The 20,336-nt window shown below is 37.3% G+C and overlaps 1 protein-coding gene across 1 annotated transcript in view; it reads left to right on the top strand.

Annotated features, from left to right (window-relative positions):
- The window catches only part of CEP120 (centrosomal protein 120), a 157,521-nt gene that overhangs the window by 27,593 nt on the left and 109,592 nt on the right, over window positions 1-20,336 (top strand). Inside the window, exon 3 of the mRNA XM_064483571.1 lies at window positions 6,150-6,273. The gene's annotated coding sequence lies outside the window, so the exon portion shown is untranslated. The remainder of the gene's footprint in view (window positions 1-6,149; window positions 6,274-20,336) is intronic.

The following is a 20,336-nucleotide window of genomic DNA, read 5'->3' as shown; positions in this document are numbered from 1 at the left end:
GTATAATTTCAGTGGTTTTGAGCAATTCAATAAAAATGATTTTCAAGGAAAAAAATTCTTTCCTGATCTTAGAGTATTGTTTTCTCATCATTAATCAAATCTAGAGTCACACACACAGAACAAAAAATTATGTTAGAAGATGAACTATGTCTGTCTTTAAATCACAAAAGCAGTTGTAAGACACCTGCTTTTAAATATTTCTTTTCTTCAGCTTCTTTATTAAATTATATTTTCTGAGGAATGCTTACTGTCTAATAAGACTTAATCCAAAAGAAGGTAACAATTATTTGTCATCAAAGGTTCAAAGACAGGTCATATAAATACCTGTGAAAAGACCTTTTAAAATAGTACTATGAAAGATCATTTAATTTTCAGGAGTGCAATATTTGGGACAGGAGTCACATTTGTTTTCACAAAGCAAAATTTCTTGTAACCACATAGAAATGTGTACCTTGTTGCAAATGGTAGGAAGTCCCATAGTGGGAAAGGCGTGACATCCAATTTAGGCTTTGCATGCAAGGGGTGTAATCTGTGTGGAATAGGAGAAAGTCAACAGCACCACACCCAAACTAAAATCTGTAGTGTCCTTAGGGGTGCTTCCCTCTATCCCAGCATGCTCATCCTTTTAAAAGCCAAGCACCTCGTCTCAGAATCTTCCAGACTGCTGACAGAGTGATTTCCTTCTGCCGATGCATGGAATGAGCGTGGAACAGCTCTTTTTCCTCCAGTGGATCTCTCTTCTAAGCAGGAAAAACAAAGTACCCTTCAGCTCACTTTGTGAGCATACACATTTTAATGAATATTAAATAACTATTCTTTTCTAACATTGAGTGATAGGTAATTATTCAGGTATTTTTCTAAGCTGGCATACTATAAACTCATAGAGTAATGGAGCTGGGAATTACTTTATAGTTCACCTAATCCAACTCTTCATTTATTGATGAGACGAAATTCTGTCCTAGAGCCAGAGGATTGATCCTAATCCCCTTCTCCAAAGCAAGAAAATGATCACTTTTTGCCACGTTTGCCAATCGATTGGCATCATTGTTTATTCTCTTTCCATACACACTGGAATCACTCACTTATTCTGGGTGATAAACAACTTAGCTCTAAACTTTACAATTAGCTCTATAAAACGCACAAATACATTGCCTTGACTGAAACACACATTTTAATGACTAAGTAGTATGTGCTCATTAATGTAGAAAGCAAATGCTTAGTGTACATTTTTTTGAATAGACTATATAGCTCATTAGAACACATGATAGTAATTAGATGTCAAAAATACAACTGAAGAAGGACTGTTATGCTGTCTTTGTGATGGCTTGGTATCAGATACTATTAAGCATACATCGTATCTTCCAGATGCTCCAGAATATGCCACCCTATGCAGTAAACAGTTACCTGCTAGGAATCTAGATGACTCAACATTCTCTGTCAGTTATCAATTGAAACTAAGAACTCTGACTGATAAGTTGGTAAGATGAGTGAGTACAGGGAAACTTTGAGAAAGGACCCTGATGGAAATGTAAAGAATCTGGGATTGGTTATCTGGTATGCTAGAACTTAAAGACAATAAAATTAAGCTAATATTAAGGCATGGTACCCTGCCAGCCTATTCATTCAAATTCAATCAAATTATCACCTAGAATGAAATATCCACTGAAGAATGGACTTTGGGCAACCTCAAGGCAGTGACATAAGTTAATCTGAAGAACATGACTAGAATGATTTTCTGTTCAGTTTCTCTTAAATTTTATGCCTATTGTCCCAGCATAATTTTCATTAGCATAGCATCCCCTTATACTCTCCAAAGTGTCCTGGTATGGACAATAAATCCTGTGTTCAACCTAGAATGAGAAGATCAAGAATAGTTGGATAGTGTAGTTGCTTTTGGTGGTTCCAGACAGTTGAAGTTCATAAACGGTAACTGATTTCTATAGCTTTAAAAAAAAAAAAAAGCAAATAAACACATCAAAGTTTTATCTCTTGAAGTTGCTGAACTAAAATGGCCAAAATAAAACTCACAGTTTGATCCAGTGGATTGTTAAATAATGTGAATTGAATCCACAGCTTTTTCCAGTCTTTCACATGGAACTTAGAGTAGTTATAGAAAAAGAAGTCATCTATGAGAATAGAAGTAGGGAAATTTGGAAGGAATACAGTGTCTCCAAGGGTAGTCTCTTCTCCCTTTTGGGATAAGGCTGTAACTTGCTTGAAGACCCAGTAGTAGTCTTACCTGAGGAAGTAATCAAACAAGGGAAATCGGAGTCCATGTGCCCGACCTCCACCCACCCTGATTGTTTCCAGGCTTATAATTAGAGTCCCTAGAGAACTGGCACCAGAGGTCTTGCTTGATTTTATAACAACAACGACACCCTTCTAGACTTGGAGAGGCCCTGACATCAACTACCACAATAGAGTCATAGCTCTTCACCTAATTCTCATACCTGAGTCCATCACACACATCCCTAGAGCTCTGAGATAATTCAGGATGCATTTAAGAAAGGACTTTGTAATACTCCACAAGTATGTTCTATGATTTTCTTTCTAGCTTTCCCTAAAGGAAACTATTCACTTACCAGAGCAACTGTGCACTGAGGAAAGGGAAATACCCATACCTTTCCAGGATAAAAGAACATTGGCTCCAAGCTAACACTAACTCCAGGAAATGGGGGTTGACTATCAGTGTGGATCACTAGTTAGAATGGAAGCTAAACGAGTTCAGGTAATGAATATAGTTGTGAACCAAATCCACCCCATGGAGGCCCAGTGAGTTCCTGAACTTATCTGATGGTTATTTTCCTGGTTCCTAAATGCAGTCTCAGTATAGATAACCTTAGCAAATGCCAAATCCCCACACTGAACTCCTGGTCCCTGAAGTACCAGTTTGTATCTGTTTTTCCAACATAATTATTAATAGTACTCCTTTTTTACTATCAAAAGTATCCCAGTTTTGATAATAAATGAAATGGTCACTCTAGCTCTTATGGTGGGAAGAACCAAAGAAAACTCTTAGAACTTCCTTCCTCTGTCAGAAAGTAAATCAAAAGCCATATCATATCCTTGGGAGGAGGCTGTGGGAGAGGTGGAGGCGGAGATATAAACTTAAATGGTATCTTCAAAGACTTAAAAGATTCAGAAGTAGCTTGTTTGACCTACACAGAAATCACCTAGGACTCCAAAATATTTCAAAACCATTCTCATCTAGTTGATTATCATTAATCTGTTTTTCAAATCATAGTGGCCTATCCAGAAATAGTTTCTTTACTGGAGCAAATAAAAGCAGTTTTTAGTTTGCATCTATTGATTTGACAAATGCTTTTTCAATAAGCAGAGAATCTCAGAAGCTTATGTTCACTTGGCAGGAGCGGTAGTATACTTATCTTGTCTCAGGGTTATAGCAGTCTTGAACTCTGTGCCACAATTTGTACAATAGGGGACTTGATTGTCTCGCCATTTTGTAGGGCGTCATGCTAGCCTAATACGTTATTGTTTCATGCTGAAAATTCCCAGAATAGAAGATAGCAGTGACTTTAGAAGGGCTTCTCACTTGTCTGAAGCACATAGGACTATCTTTGTCAACATGAAGAACAAGCTAATACACTTTGCATCTAATACAACTAAAGAGAGAGGCATAACACTTGATAGGCCACATTGGATTTGGGAAGCAACATACAATATAGGAGTGCTTCTCTGGTTCAGAACTGCAAACTTTGAGTGGGACTTGGGACCTGAGAAATCTAGACAGTTCATACTTTACTGCAGGCAACTCTGCTACTTGGCCTTTATGACCTAGTGAATCCAACAGGGCCCAAAGTTTCTGTAGCAGATTGAAATTCTCTCTAGACTCTATGATAGTTTCAATGCACAAATCACAGCAGATACCTGTAGGGTGTTTGAACATAAACACATCCTTTTGGCCAAATAATAATTCTCCTTTTGAGAAACAGCTATTGGGGCCTAGTAGAGATTGAACACCTGCCCTTAGGACTCCATTCATGAACTTATCATCATAAACGAGGTATTTGCAATAAAACTGGACCCTCCCTGGTGTGCTTGATGAGCACATAAAGTGGCAAAGTGAGACAAATAGAATCTATGCATGGGCTCAATTACAAGGACTTGCCCTCACCAAGGCTGGCCTGGCTACTGCCACCACTGAATGTCCAACTTGACATGTGCAGTAACTAGGCATGAGCCTGCCACGTGGTACCCAGCTCCTGGGGGAACAGACAGGTGTCAGGTAGAGTACATTTCTTCGTGAAGGGCAATTTTAGTTTTCATTAGAATGGAGGTTTATTTTGGGTTTGAATTTGCCTTTCCCAACTACTATACATTTGCAAGCAACCCAATCTATGGATTTAATGAACACTTTATTCATTGGAAACTTCTCTTTTAAAATGTTACTTTTAATAAGTTTACTTTTTAAGGAAATAAGGCAATGTACCAATGCCCATGGGATAGCAGATCTCTAATATGCCATCACTTGAAAGCAGTTTACTTTACAGAATAGCAGAAGGTCCACAAAGTATGCAGTTTTGTGGCTTTAGGGAACAATATCTTGCCTGTCTGGAGTGCTATTCTGTAGGTGCAGTAGGTGCTCTGAAGCAGAGACAAATATTTGGTGCTTTTCCATGACAGTAATAGTATATGGGTCTAAGAACCAATGGGTGGAACTGGGAATGGCACCTCTCACTATTAAACCTAATGACCTACTTGTCCTTCCTCCTTGGGGCTCTGCTGACTTAGAATTCTTAGTACTCAAAGATTTCTTTTACCACGTAAACAATTATGGTTTCACTGAATTGGAGGCAACAAACTCCACCTAGACATTTGGGGATCCTCGTGCCATTGGAAAACAGGCTAAGGAGGGGATTATAGTTGTGTCTGCAACATATAGGATATGTTGTTAATCATATGGAATCTTGTATATAAATTATGTCAGTTTGAGGGACTTAAGGTATTAAAGTGTATTGTTCTAATAAAATAAATGTAACAATTTTCTGACAGATGTCAATAAAGTGTCTTGAAGAAGGAGTATCTTTTCCTAATTTATGCAGAGGCATCACATAGACTAGTGACATGCCTGGTTACAGTGATGGTTTAGGGGAATTGAATCTATCAAAAATAAATGTAATTGCTACCATACAAGAGGATAAAGAGCTGTTTAGATGCACACAAGAGGTATATGGGATGTGTTCTAGTCATGCAGACCTTCTTTTGTATTGGACTTTTCCTTCTGGGTACACCCTAATAATCCCCACCAAAGCATTCTAAAACTTGACTCTCTTCACAAGTCTGGAGAAATGAGTTTAAATGAGGATGGTGCATGAGGAAAATGCTTTCCTCTCTTACAATCAGTCCCTTAGATAAATCACCATGAGTGATTTTCAGATGTCCCCACATTTCTCAAGAAAATTTTCTGATGAACAGGGACTTGGTCACATGCCTCAGTGTAAGCCTCCAGGAGCATGAAGATAGAATATTTGATTTTTGTGGCTTTTGTAACAGAAGAGATTGCAAATCAGGGATTCTGCCCAAATAAAAAGGGGACCGAGATGCTAGGACCCCTCTTCAACCCCAACAAAAAGTCAATAAAAAATCAACTATCTTATATCACTGTAATTAGTATGTGATATATTTATAAAAATAATTAAGTCAACCCACAATTAAAATAAATAGATCTATTTTAAAAAATCTAAGGGGCGGGGAGGGTATAGCTCAAGTGGTAGAGCACATGCTTTAGCATGTATGAGGTCCTGGGTTCAATCCCCAGTACCTCCTCCAAGAATAAACAAACAAACAAATAAACCTAATTACCTCCCCTCACAAAAAAAAAAAAATATATATATATATATATAATATATACATATATATTATATATAATATATGATTCTATGAAAGCAATTGTCTGAAGCAATTCTTTGAAAGCCTTGTTTTAAGACAACATAATTCAAGTATTGCAAAAGAATTTTGATCACCCTTCACAATTTGTTGAAATTATTTAACTTTTAGGGATAGAATTATAATTTAATGCTGACAAATTCAATGACAAGTTGACTGTCGTATTTCCTTATGATACTAGAGGTGATTAATTATGTAATTTTTTGGATATGTCTCCTGAAATCTCCTATTTGCTTGTCTAGGTTCCATTTGAGGGATCAGATACACAGCAAGGTGCTGCCTGCAGAAGCCTGAGAGGAGGTGAAGGACAGACAGGTCAAGGTGAAGTGTTTTCCCTCAGCAGCCAGAAGCAGCATAATCAATGAGGTGAGTATAAATCATGATGGAGGATAGATGCCAACAACAAGGAAAAAGTTCTGAATGAGGTCAGACGCTGGGAAAGCAGGAATACATCTGAAAGTAGAAGTGTCAGGGAAAAAGCTATCTGCACAGAGTTCACACAAGATGCCAAAGTACAGCTGTGTGTTATGTGAACAGCCCAGAAAATGTTGAGGCCATGTAGGACCAGGCATTAGTCAGAAATCTTCTGGGTCAGAGAAAGGAGGCTGAGTTACAGGTAGCTGCTTAGCATGTGAAAGCCGCTTGATTTCTGCCGTGGCATCGGTGATTATCAAACCTATTCATCCCTAGAACCAGGTATGCTTTCACTGGCACCCACGCCCATAGCACCATTGCTGGGCTGCAGAACTCTGCACCTGGGGGATGCTTCCCGTATCTCTTTCTGTGTCCCTGGGCTACCTTTGCCTGTGAAAAAGAAAGGTGATCTCCTCTGCCTCATCAAGTTACAAGAGAACTCTCTGCACCTCTTTCACTTTTATTTGGAGAAAAGAACTGGGCTGCTTACATGCAAAGGGTTTCCCCCTCAAACCAAGCAATTTGCCTTCCTCCTACACGTTTGAGAGATTAGAAATTGTTCTATGACATATGACAGACTAGCATTGGATTTACATGGTTGAAACAGCTTCAAAAAATCTCAAGAAAAAAAAGGTTATAGTTCTTGCGAGCAATGCTATTTATAGTGTATCAATGCAAAATTTCAACAAATCAGAAGAGAAGAAAAAGGAATCAAACTTTAGCTCTGTTAGTCAAAATAGGAAATAACTTGAAACAAATGAGTACTAGTGTTTGGAAGCTTCTAAACAAAAGAATTTAAACAAAATGCAGAAACAGCTTTATATAAATGCTGTTGTACCTTAAAGCAAAGTTATTTTCTATAAATTGCCGAATTCTCAAACTGCTTACATTTTTCTATACCTTTGTTAACATATTCTTATTAAATAGTTACCTGCAGTTGAAGGTAACAAGTAGGTCAAAATAAAAATAAAGGAATCATTTATTGAAATTTCATTATTAATGAAAGACATTACCTACTTCCAAACATAATGTAAATTGCAAAAGACAAAAACACTTTTTTCAACATGAGATTTGTATCATCTATAGCTGTTACAAAAACAACAGGCCAGCGAAGAAACAAGCACCACTCGGAGGGTTGGAGTACTCGGATGTATTACGCCGGCGGGCTCAGAGGGGCTTCTGCTCCGAAGCTCTGAGCACCTCCAAGATGTGCACATGAGATTTTAGAGGGTAAAGTACAAGCTTGGGGTATTAGGCCAATAGGCATGGAACAGCTTTAGCAGCATCATTATCACAAAAGTGGAGGCAGGGAGGCAGCAAACCAACATTCCAAAGCCAGATATATCTCTTTGAAAACCCAGCTGGCTAGCAAAAAAACATGAAAAGCAAACCAACACTAATTAACCTAGATTTATAAGTTACTCTAGCAGAACTCAGATGAGTATTCCGATACTTAGATTTGTGAGTTATCTTGTTAGCCCAGCCCGGCTTTTCCTTCACATAGCCACTCAGTCTACATCTACTATCAATGAAAATAAAGAGGCAAAAATTCTTTCCCTCATGGAACTTGCATTATGATCATCTCTTGACTTTTTTCTTCCCCATATGCTTAATATTTACAAGCTATCAAATCTTGTCAATCTGATTTCTGCATGATTTCTCACATTTATTCTTTTCTTTCTGATCCCCTAACCACTAGGCTAATTTAGACTTTCATGATTGCTTGTAATGCTTATTTACTTATGACCAGGTAATCCATGAACATTTATTATTTTAAAGTATTACTAAATACTAAATACTAAAAAAAATTTAAACAGTGAAAAATGTCTCTCTCCCACCCCATTTGTCCTCCTTACCTCTTCTCAGAGGCAACCACTCTTACTAGTTTTTTGTATCTGGATATTTAATGTATAGGTAAGAGCTTATATGTATTTTATATAAATGGTAATATGCTATACACTGTATTCTGTATCTTGCTTTTTAAAGTTAATGTATTTGTAGGCTCTTTCTATATCAACACATATTAGTCTCATTTTTATATAAATAGCTACATGATTAATGGATGCATAACTGAAGCAGGAAAACATATGCGGCATGAGAAGGCCTGTGTCCTAGGTCTCGTTTGAGCCCCTGGGACTTGCCCTGCCAAGTGTGGGTCCTTGGCTTTCCGCAGGAAAGAATTTAAGAGCGAGCCACAGTTGAGTGAAGGTAGATTTATTCAGAGAGATACATTGAAAGGCAAGAGAAAGGCCACAAGGTATGGGGATTGGGTGCTCAGATTAAAAGTAGGTACACATTCCATAGACAGAATGTGGGCCGTCTCCGAAGAGGGAGAGAGAGGAGCGGCTGCAAGGCGCCATGTTGCTGGGTTTTATGGGCTTGGTGGCTTCGTATGCTAATAAGTGGAAGGACCAGTCTAAGGGGAAGGGGCTGAGATTCCCAGGAAGTTGGCCATTTTCCACTCTTTGACCTTTTGTGGCTAGCTTTGGGATTGCCATTGTGCCTGTGGGCATGTTATTCACCATGTTAATATATTACAGTGGGCGTATAATGAAGCTTAAGATCTACTAGAAGTTAAATCTCTCATCATCTTGAGCCTCAAGGCCTACTGGGGGTTGAATCTTTCACCATTTTGATGTTAATTGCTGTAGCATTCCTTGAGTGGCTGTGCCCTGCCCCCTTCCTATCTCATAACCACCCATGATTTGATTAAGTAGTTCCCTACTGAGTTAGTCAGGATAGACTAGGTTATGTTACAGAAACAAATAATCCCACAAATCTCAGTGCTTTATTTCTGGCTTACAAAATGCCTAATGAGGTTCTGGGCCTCTGTCCAAGGCAAATGCTTTCCATATGGCTCCTCAGTGATCATTTGTTAGTGGGTCTACCATTCTATAGCTGTAGCATCTGGAACAAGTGGCCTCCTTAGTTAAGGCAGCAGAGGAAGAGAGAGCTTTGTTCCCAGAGTAAATCTACATTACTTTAGCCTGAAAGAGATGCACCATTCTACTTGCAGAACTAGTCTCATGGCCTCTGCTAACTGCATAGAGAGCAGGAAAGTAAAATTGTCCCATGTGACTGAAGGATAGGAGAGCTGACCATGTAATTAATTAGAAATCTTTTGAAAAACTGTATGTGAAAGCCATATGGTTAGTCTGAACCCTCTTAAGGAAGTCCTCCACATACCTTTGTGTATTCAGTAAACATGTTAGCTAGCCAGCATTTACAGAGCACTCATATCCATTGATAGCGCAGCCAGTCAATGAATAGCATTTAACAAGTATAAAATAGCTTAGTCAAAAAGCACTGTCATGAGGTGCATCTGAATTATCATTACCATTTTCAGCAAAAGCAAACTAAAAGGTAATGGCTAATATTTGAGGAATTATTTTAGTACTGGCTTGGTTTGTAAACGAGTAAGTTTAAAGTCTTTCAGAGATTGATAGCAACAAGAAGGGTAGATAAGTACACCCATGTTTATAGCAGCATCATTCACAATAGCCAAAGGGTGGAAGCAACGCAAGTGTCCATCAAAAGATGAATGGACAAACGAGATATGGTCTATACATACCATGGGATATTATTCAGCCCTATAAAGGAAGGAAATTCCAACACATGCTACAACATGGATGAACCTTGGGGGCATTATGCTCAGTGAAATAAGCCAGTCACAAAAAGACAACTACTGTATGATTCCACTTATGTGAAGTACCTGAAGTCGTCAAATTCAGACAGACAGAAAGTTGAATGGTGGTTTGCCAGGGACTGGGTGTTGTGGAGGTGGACGGAACAGGTAGTTAGTGTTTAATGGGTACAGAGATTCAGTTTTGCAAGATGAAAAGAATTCTGGAGATGGATGGCTGCATGACAATGCAATGTACCTAATGCCTCTGAACTGTACACTTTGAAGTGGTGAAGATGGTAAACTTTATGTTATATGTTTTTTACTGCAATAAAAAAGAGAGATAAATGACTAAAAATCTTTAGAAAATGACTACAAAAGCCTGTGAGAAAACTCTGAATTGCTGATTCTTTAAAGAAACTTAAGAAGCAGTTGACATGAGAGTAGTGAACTAGCGAGCTAGAAAGAGGAAAGGTTGTAATCAAAGAATGAGAAATATGATTTGATGATTTGGAATGTAAAACAACTTCAGGTGGTAGTGACAAGATCTAGGATACGGCTGTGGGAGCAGGTGGCTGAGGTGGAGCAAAGGAAAAGCTAGTAGAATATGTGCATGTCCAGGAACCAAGAGGCCAGAATGTTCAGTGGAACATCCATGTGGATGTTTAAATCACTGATGAGGATGGCAGAGCCTGGGATAAAGAGGAAGACTGTGAGCAAGGGCTCAAATTCTATTAATGAGTCAAAGTTCAGAGATTTTATCGTTTTTGATCAGCATTCGTAGACTGTGTTTAATCTCGAGATAGCCAGCACTCACCAGATGAGCTCACAGAAGATGGCTTGTATAAATGAGAATGATAGTTAGCTGAGAAGAGAAATGTAGCTATTGCATGGACTTTTCAAGCCTGCAAGAGCAGCACATTCCTCCCCTGTAGGAAATCTGTGTGGGAATGCACATTACGATCAGAAGCTATTTAGTGAGCATGGAATGAGAACAAGCGTGGTGATGGTTGAGAGGGGAGGAGGGACAGTTGTAAAGTTTAAACACCTAATAATATCATCCTATAATGACCTGATTTTTCGACCTCTAAACTAGGGTCACCTACTACAGGGACTAGGTAGAGCAGTTGTAGGCTACAGCTTCCACCATCAACTGCACATACTGAGTGAGTATTGCTATTTTTTCTCTGATGTCTCCTTTTTTCTGGGCAGTCATGCTGACTACCTAACTTTCATGAGCCCATTTTTTTCTTTATAATAACAATGGCGTCGATTCATGGGTAACCAGTAATAATATGATTAGGGAGACCTTCTGCCTCTGTAAGATGTGTTGCCACTTGCTACTGACTGAATGTTTGTGTCCCCCGCCCCCTAAATTTATATGTTGTAGTTCTAATCTCCATTGCCTGGGATCTGGATGTGGGGCTTTGGGGAAGTAATTAGGCCTAGATGAGATCATGAGGGTGGAGCTCCGATGACGTGATTAATGCCCTAACAAAAAGGGGAAGAGACACAAGATCTCCCTTTCTCTCTGTATGCATGTACCAAGGAAAGGCCATGGGAGGATGTAAAAAGAGAACCCTTACCAAGAACCTACTCATACTAGCATCCTGATTTCAGACTTTTGGCCTCCTGAACTGTAAGAAATGAATATTTGTTGGTTAAGCCACATAGTCTGTGGTATTTGTTGTAACAGCTGAAACTGACTGAGACAGCATTTTCTGATATCATTCACTGGTGTCACTTTTAGCAACCTCTAAGAGCGATGAATTTGCCTTACCTTATAGCAACTACTGTTTTATTTTTACTATTACCATTGTAATTCTTTATATTATTACTATTTTATCACATTCAGCTTTTAAAAATTTCTGATGCAGAGACTGACCTGTTGGCCATGTAACTATGTATTTAATTATTCTTTCTTTAATTCATTCATTTCAGAGTCTTCTAAGTGAAAGGCACTTTCTTTTTTCTTTTGATTTTTTTATTGATGTGTAGTTGATTTACAATGTTAGTTTCAGTTGTACAACAAAGAGACTCAGTTACACATATACATACAAATATTTTTTTCAGATTCTTTTCCATTACAGCTTATTACAAGAAATTGAATGTAATTCCCTGTGCCATACGGTAGGTTCTAGTTGTTTATCTATTTTATATACAGTAGTGTGTATCTGTTAATCCCAAACTCCTAATTTATCCCTACCCGCAACTTTCCCCTTTGGTAACCAGAGTTTGTTTTCTGTGTCCGTGGGTCTGTTTCTGGTTTGTAAATAAAATTTGTATGATTTTATTTTTAGGTTGCACATATAAGTAATACCGTATGATATTTGTCTTTCTCTGTCTGATTTATTTCACTTAACATGATAATCTCTAGGTTCATCCATGTTGCTGCAAATGGCATTATTTCCTTCTTTTTTATGGCTGAGTAATATCCCATGTGTGTGTGTGTGTGTGTGTGTATGGCACTATATATATACACACACACACACACACACACACACATATATATACACACACACATATATATATAGCACAACTTTTTTATCCAGTCATCTGTTGATGGACATTTAGGTTGTTGCCATATCTTGGCTATTATAAATAATGCTGCTAACATTAAGGAGCATGTATATTTTCAAATTACAGTCTTCTCCAGATACATGCCCAGGAGTAGGATTTCTGGATCAGATGGTAAGTCTATTTTTAGTTTTTTAAGGAACCTCCATAGTGGCTGCACCAATTTATATTCCTGCCAACAGTGTAGGAGGGTTTTAAAGATACTTTTATAGGTATGTTATGCATTAAGGTCCCCAGAATCCTAAACTGAGCTGTGTTCATCCTGAAGAGACCTGAATTTCTAAAAAAAATTATCTCCAATCTGGACCAAGGACCACTTTAATGGCAGTGAGCTCTCAGTCTCAAGTCTGGTAAAGGCTGCCACTAATTGGATTTTACTAGGGCATCCATCCAATTTTGAAAGGCTGTTTTTATTTGCTGCATCTTACTTTTTATTGGGTAATTAGAGAGGTGCGTTAACACTTTAACGTCTCTAGAGAACTTTTAGTACAGTATCACATTAAGAATAAAAAAGGCTGTGGTGTCATAAACACAAAATGACTTTTCATTTACTCATTTTAACTCTAAAAAGTCTGTTTATTTTCCTTTTTATTATGGATAGCCCATTAAACACACAGATGGATGGGAATGTTGATATGTATGTATCACCCTAAATTATTTATATTTGGATTCTTAAGCTTAAAAACAACATTTTCCTTATATGAGCAATCTTTATCAATTACCAAATAATTAGAAAATACAAGAGAATATAAGCAAGCAACAATAAACTTGATAGCAACCATAATCCCAATCTCAATCACATTTAACACCTAATTACGTATTTTTCCAAAATAATTTTTTTGCCTCTGTCTCTTTTAAGACTGTTAGTATGTGTAAGTAAACAGCTTTTTTCATAAATGTGATCATATGCACCAAACATATTCAGTGACTTATTATTTTTTGCCTGTATTGTAAATATCCTTCTATGTTGATACATTTAGATTGATACCTCTGGGTTTGTTTTTTAAGCCTTTATGGTATTTCCTTGTACAGATACACCATACTTTATCACTCAAAAAATGGACATATGGGTCGTTTCCAAATTGTTCACTCTTGTAAATAACTCTGCCACGAACATCCTCATACCTATACCTTTTGTAATTCTTTCCTTGGGATAAATTTCTAGAAATGGAATTTATCCCAAGGGAACAACTTCACTACTTACCGCTAGGCAGTACAAAGTTTGTTCTGATTCACTCTCTGACTATAAGTATATGAGGAGGCTCATTTCCCCACCCTCTCGTCAATGTGAGGCCTTATTACTTTCTTTTCTTTCTGCCAACTCACAGACAAAAATGGCTAATAACTTGAACTTACACTTGAATGTGTGTAGATTTGCCATTTGGGGAAATTCTAAGAGAAAATAAGCCACAAAATGGAGACTGAGTTTGGTAGCTTCTGGATATTGTCAATTATCCATTTCACCCCTTGCCCTACATCTCCCAATCCTTGTTCCCTGCTTCAAAAGGGAGAGGAAAAAATTATCTCTGAGACTGAAGCAGAGTATGAGCCATTTTATTTTCAAAATTAGCATCACCAACTCACACACACCTAGGTTTGAAATATTGTAGTTTCCCTTAGTTTTAATTGTCTATATTGGCCTAATCACAAAGTGAAATAGATTGGTCTCTTCAAGTGTCTCTCACATCTAACTTTCCATCACCACAGTTCAGGACGTCTTTATTCTACCCATTCTCCGAGGCTCAGTTTATATACCACTTCCCTGCAACCCCCCACCCAATCTCTCCCTCACACGAAGCCATACAACTTATTATATGTGCCATATGTGACATGTTCTTTGGGATAAGGAGGAGTTTTTTTTCCAGTATACATATACTTAATTATAGTGTAAGTTCCCTGAGAGAAGTCCAATTTTTTAGGTTCCTCTGAATCTTTGCAAATACAATACCTTTGCTTTTGTGCTCTTCATAATATCTGTACTCAAATGTGTGGCAAATGAAAGCAAACCTCCCTAAGATTTCGCATCCTCCTGCAGTAACCCTCTCTTCCTATGTAACCAAATTAGAAAGACATATATGCCTTTGCTAGTCCATTTCCTTGTTCTCACACTCATTCCTCAGTCCAGTCCAATCAGGCTTCTGCTGTACCTGCTTCAAATGCCCCCTACCTAATTTTGACCAATCTTTTCTAAATGCCAGATTCAGGGTGTTTCTTAAAGCAAAGCAAAACAAACCCAATCATATCTCCCTGCTTAAAATGTCTCTCTGGTGTTAGAAAAATGCTGAAATCTTTAGCATGAGTAACAAGGATCTATCTGCCCTCAATCTCATCTTAGACTTGTTTTTCTGAGCTCCTGATGCATCCACCATTTCTCATTTCCTTGGACATGACATGCTCTTATCCAGGCTCTTGGGTGAAACCCTTTCTACATTAAAGAACACCTTTTGCCTGAACAACTCCTACTTATCTTTAAGTCTTACTTTAAACATAGATCAAGTCCCCATGCCATATGGTCTTATAGCTTAAGGTCCTGTTTTCATCATAGCACTCATTACAAATGTAATTAATTAATTAATTATTAATGGAGTTATTTAATGGCTCTCTTGGCCACCAAACTATAAGCTCCTCTAAATAAGAGACTGTATCTGTCTTAATCTTCTTTGTATTCCCAGCACTCAGCACAGAGCCTGGCACGCAGTAGACACTAAATAAGTGTCTGTTAAATAGATTAGAGCAAGATGGAAGCAGGAAAGAGTGGAAGCAAATGTAAGGAAGTTTGTAGGTCTTAAAATGACAAGCTGAGAAAATTCTCTTCTATGGGTAAGCTCTTTTCAACAAAGTAGGAGATGAGAAAATCTGGGAGTGACTAAGAATTTGGAGGTGCAAGAAAGTATCAGAGCTTCGAGGATAATTAGAAACATTTTTGAATAATCATGGTGAAGAACTGGAGAGTTAGCTAGGTACCATAAATATCTTTTTTGGCTGTGTGAGGATTAAGGTTAACAGTCATGAATATATGGCAACAGTAACCTGCCTCGTGTAGGGTTTTCTCCAGCAGCATATTGGAGCCTGAGTGAGCTTGGTGAGAGGTAGGAAAAAAGAACAATTGGGCAAAGGAGTTTAGGATATTGGGAGGAGAATACTGAAGTGTTGGATTATAGTAGCTAAGGTGTATAAGAAAGAAAACCAAAGGGTTGATTGTCAGGAAAAAGATAAAAGGTCAATAAACAGGAAATCTCCTGAGGCTTTTGAGAAATTGTGGTGAGAATATAGTTAAAGAAGAAACTGGAGAAAGAGGAAGTTTTGATCAGACCGTAGAATATTTGAATTAGTTATTCTAACTGTGGAATATATTCAGTTGATTATAAGTGGCAAGGAATGACCATGGGAGTACATGGTTGAAGTGGGATGACAGAGGTCTTGGAAGATGTGTGAGGCAGATGCTAAACCCCCAGGATATTGAATCAGCTAGTATGAAAGCCTAGCCTGGAGTAGAGAGGAAGAGTGAGCTAAGTGCCAGAAATTGCAGAGAATGGGAGGGAAGCAACCAGGATGTTGGAAATATGGTTCTGGAAGTTGTGATAGTTGAAACTATGGAAGTATGTAAGAGTGCCTGAAGGAGAGCTCATAGCACAAGAAAAAAGATCAGTATTTACAGAGCAAGGAAACAAAGCCAGATCCATTAACAGAATGGGAAATCATGGCCAGATCGGGAAGATAAAAACCAATGCAAAGTAGAAAGTGACCAAAATCGGAGTATGCTTAGAACAGTGCCTTGCATATGTTAAAACTAAAAAAAAAAAAAGAGGTCAATGAAAAAAAGAGTTGAAAGAGAGAGGATTATTATAATTAAGGATTAACAAGTTCTTGGTACTTACAGCAAGCTGTAAATATAAGGCATCAAATTCAATATTTACTTTTTACCTTTGTTTCAGATCTTCTGAGAAATATTTAGCTATTAGGCATTGGAAGAGAAGTTCTGTCATTTTTTTTTTAATATTAAAGCACCTGTCATCATTATAATTATGCGTTGGTTTTTAAATTTCTTAGAAGACTCCGTCTCCTCTGGATAGACTAATGATTTGTTCTGTCCTCATCACCCTCCTCCCCTTTTTAAAGCTTAGGTTATTTTCATGACAGCATTGCAATTCAGCTGCTTTCCTATTGTGAAATTGTAACAAATTCAAAAGATGCAGTACTATGAATTTGGAAAAATGTACAGCATCATCAATATTTAGATAAATGTCTTTTGCTGGATAACTACACTTGACTCTTGATTTTTTGATGTGTAAGTGTGATCTGGCTTGAAACAGGTACTATGTTGTGAACTATTTATTTGAAGATTTATGAAGTATATATTTTTTCAAACTACAAGTGGAGCAAGGTGTCAATCATTTATAACCTGAGATGATACTTTAAATTGTGTGAAATAAGGATTTTGGTTTGAAAACACATGCTATATGCACTGCAGAATGCTATTTTTGAAAGCAAAAAATGTATCTATAAAATGCACAGAAAACAGTTATCTTTCATTGCTATTATTTGTTGAGTGGATGCTATGAGCCACACACTGCCCTAGGCACTCTAGATATGACAGTGCCAAAGTCAGAGTCAGTCTTGCTCCCAGAAGATTGAGGTCTTTATGGAAAAGCAAACATTAAACTAGTATTATAATTATGAGGACTAATACAAAGTGAGAAATACAAAGTGTTATGGGCCTGTGTAACAAGGGACTGGAAAGACACTGTCCAAAATGTGAATAGAGGTTGTTTCTGAAAGTCAAAAAGATGACAAGTGATTTTGTATTTTTTCCATTATTCATTTTTTATTTTCCAAGCTTTCTGTATAGAATAAAGCATTTATTACTAGAAAAGGCATAGTGTTCATTAAGTGAAAAAAGTCAAACAAAGCATTTTGGCTCTGGATCTTCTCTCGCAGTTCTAACAGGTAGCTTCAGAAATGTAAAGCTTACTTTAAAACACACTAAAATCTAAACTGAGACACGTTGCATGTTCTTTTCCTGGATTAGTCAGTGAGAATTGCTGATTTGGGGGGGAGGGATGTAATTAGGTTTATTATTTATTTATTTTAATTTTTTTTAGTAGAGGAATTGGGAACTGAAGTCAGGACCTCATGCATAGTAAGCACACACATATCATTATGATGATCAAGTGAAATAATGTATTAGAGATGTCTATTAAAACCTAGAGCGGATGATAACAACTCCATGCAAGAGTTGTTAGAAGAAGAGACTAGCGACAATTAACAGTTAAAAATATAGACTCAGAACATTTATAACCACATGCATTACATTGTAAAAGGGATCAGCAATTAAATGCACTCAGCACCAAAAATACACCAACCATAATGTAATGTTAGGGATCTTGTAAGCTTTTTGAGTTCATCATTTACTGTAGGTATTTGTAAATGTCAGAGGATAGGGTGCAGGGGACACCTGTTTTGTGATCCATACGCTGTAAATGTGTGGTACAAACTATAGTTCAGAGTGACTCTTCATTTTTCAAATAAGAGAGTGAATTATTACTTTAGCCTAGTAACTGGTGTATTATGTGAACTTGTTAGTATTTAAAGCTAAAAAAGGAATATTTAAAGATACATGCATGGCAATATATAATGTTATACTTGAGCTTCCTTTGAGCCAAACTTGAAACTTTAAATATGCTAAATTAAGACACTACTATAAAAAGAGCATAATAGCACTGTGTTTATTTGGTCTTTAGAAGGATATCCATGATGAATGAAGGCTGGGCGAAACAGCAACTGTTTAAGTGGAAAATAGTGTGACAGGGATTACGGCAGGGTTATGCCATTGGCAGCTATCTAATGTCAATGATACTCTTAAGAAACCCTGCACAAGAAGGCTAATGAATCACAGCCAACCATCATTAATAATCCATGATAGAAGGGAAAATAGAAAGATAAGAAAATGGGAAGGCAGGAGAGAGGGTTCAGTAACACAGTAAAGAAGAGTGTCCTATAATTAGAATGACTTATATTGCCAAAGGACCCAGGAAAGGCTTTCTAGTGAATAGTTCAACAAATAACTAGTGGGGTTGATAAGCATATTGCCAGAGTATGAGTTTTTCATCTATTCCATTTCCTTTTAATTGTGTGCGTATGTATGCCCTTTAAGGGTACAAGGTATCATAGCAGGTAGGTGTAGTGGGATTGAGCCTTGACTTCCTCCCTGTTCCTAAGGATATAATAATTCCACAGAAGAAGGAGCTATCTATATTACTATCTATCACTGCTGGAAATTCTTAACTAGACAATTTTCCCGTGGCGATAGGTGATAAAAACCATGACCTACAAGTTACTCATATACAAAGAACTAAAAACTCTTCTGATATCCATGTGATGTGTCCAGTCAATGCTATTATCCTTATTTTATCAATGATGCCAGAGTTCATAGTAAAAAGTGCACCATCCTAATTTTTAAGCACTAACAAGGCTATTAAATGACAATTTCAATATGGTGTGTTAAGTGGAATGACAGGGAAATTAGACAGTGGTATTTTCAAGGTAATGACTTTGGAAGTCAAGGAAAGCTTCCTGCAGGAAGTGATATATGAGACCTACAGGACTCATGGACAGGCAAGGATAGGGGAGGAGCGTGGTGGAGAACATGATTCAGACAGGGGGAATGTCACCTGCAAACTCAAAGAGTGAGAGGGAATATGGCAATTTGGAAAACAGAAAGCAATTTAATCTATACTGAGTGTAGATTTTGAGGAATTTTTGAGGTACGAAGTGGTAATAAAGGAACCTGGAGAGATAAGCAGAGATCTGATTAATCATAGAGGTCTGCAGCCAGTGGACAGGCAGGAGAGTTTAAGCCAGGGAATGGCATGATCAAGTCTGGAGCCATCGCAGTGATCCAGTGAGGGATGATAAAAAGCCTGAGCGTTAGTTGTGGTTGTAGGAGATGATGCTTAGAGTTGCTGAAGGGGATAGAAAGTTGTTGGAGGCAGAACTGACAGTATTTAGTGTTGATTTTTCTCAAATGACAAATTCCTAGAGGAATTTCTAATTTATCATTTTATCCCACATTGTGTAGCACAGAGTAAATGTTTAATAAATATTTGTTCAATAAATGAATGAATGGAACAGATTCAACCAGATTGATGCTGCTTTTCAACCTAACTTGAGAGAGGAGTTCTCATCTCTACTTATTTTATTGAATTTTTTTTTTCCCAGATATTTGTCTCTACTTATTACATTTTACTTGACTCCTACAGGTGTGGAAAACAGGCTCTTCCCACCATTTTAAACATTGGCACTGCCTGGAGTGCTTGTTTTCATCAAGCTGCCCTGTGAAAAATAAATTATTTTCTCAAATATTTATTATGACAATTTTCAAAAATACAGAAATGTTGAAATAATAGTGCAATGAATAACCACATACCCACCACCTTGTTAATAATTTGCAATATTTCCTGTACTTGTGTGGGTATCTCATTTGAAAGTTACCATCATCTCACTTCACCCCTAAATATTTCAGCTGCAACTTCTAAGAATAAGCATAGTTTCATGTAAAATTATAATAGCATTATTCCTGCTAACAAATTAACAGTAATTCCCTAATATAATTTTAAATTTCTCCAATTATCCCAAAATGTCTTTTTAAAAATTTTTTTCAAATCAGGATTCAATCAAGACCTCATTGATTGTTAGGTCTCTGAAAAGGAGAGCTTTTTGAGTACAGAATAAAAGTGACAGATTATTTAACCTGGAACAAAAGTCCTGAGGATGACATACTATCCAATAGAAAGTATTAAGCAATCACGTTTATCTC

Source organism: Camelus dromedarius, chromosome 3 (genome assembly GCF_036321535.1).
Source record: "Camelus dromedarius isolate mCamDro1 chromosome 3, mCamDro1.pat, whole genome shotgun sequence".
NCBI lineage: Eukaryota > Metazoa > Chordata > Mammalia > Artiodactyla > Camelidae > Camelus > Camelus dromedarius.
This window is presented reverse-complemented; position numbering and strand designations above follow the sequence as displayed.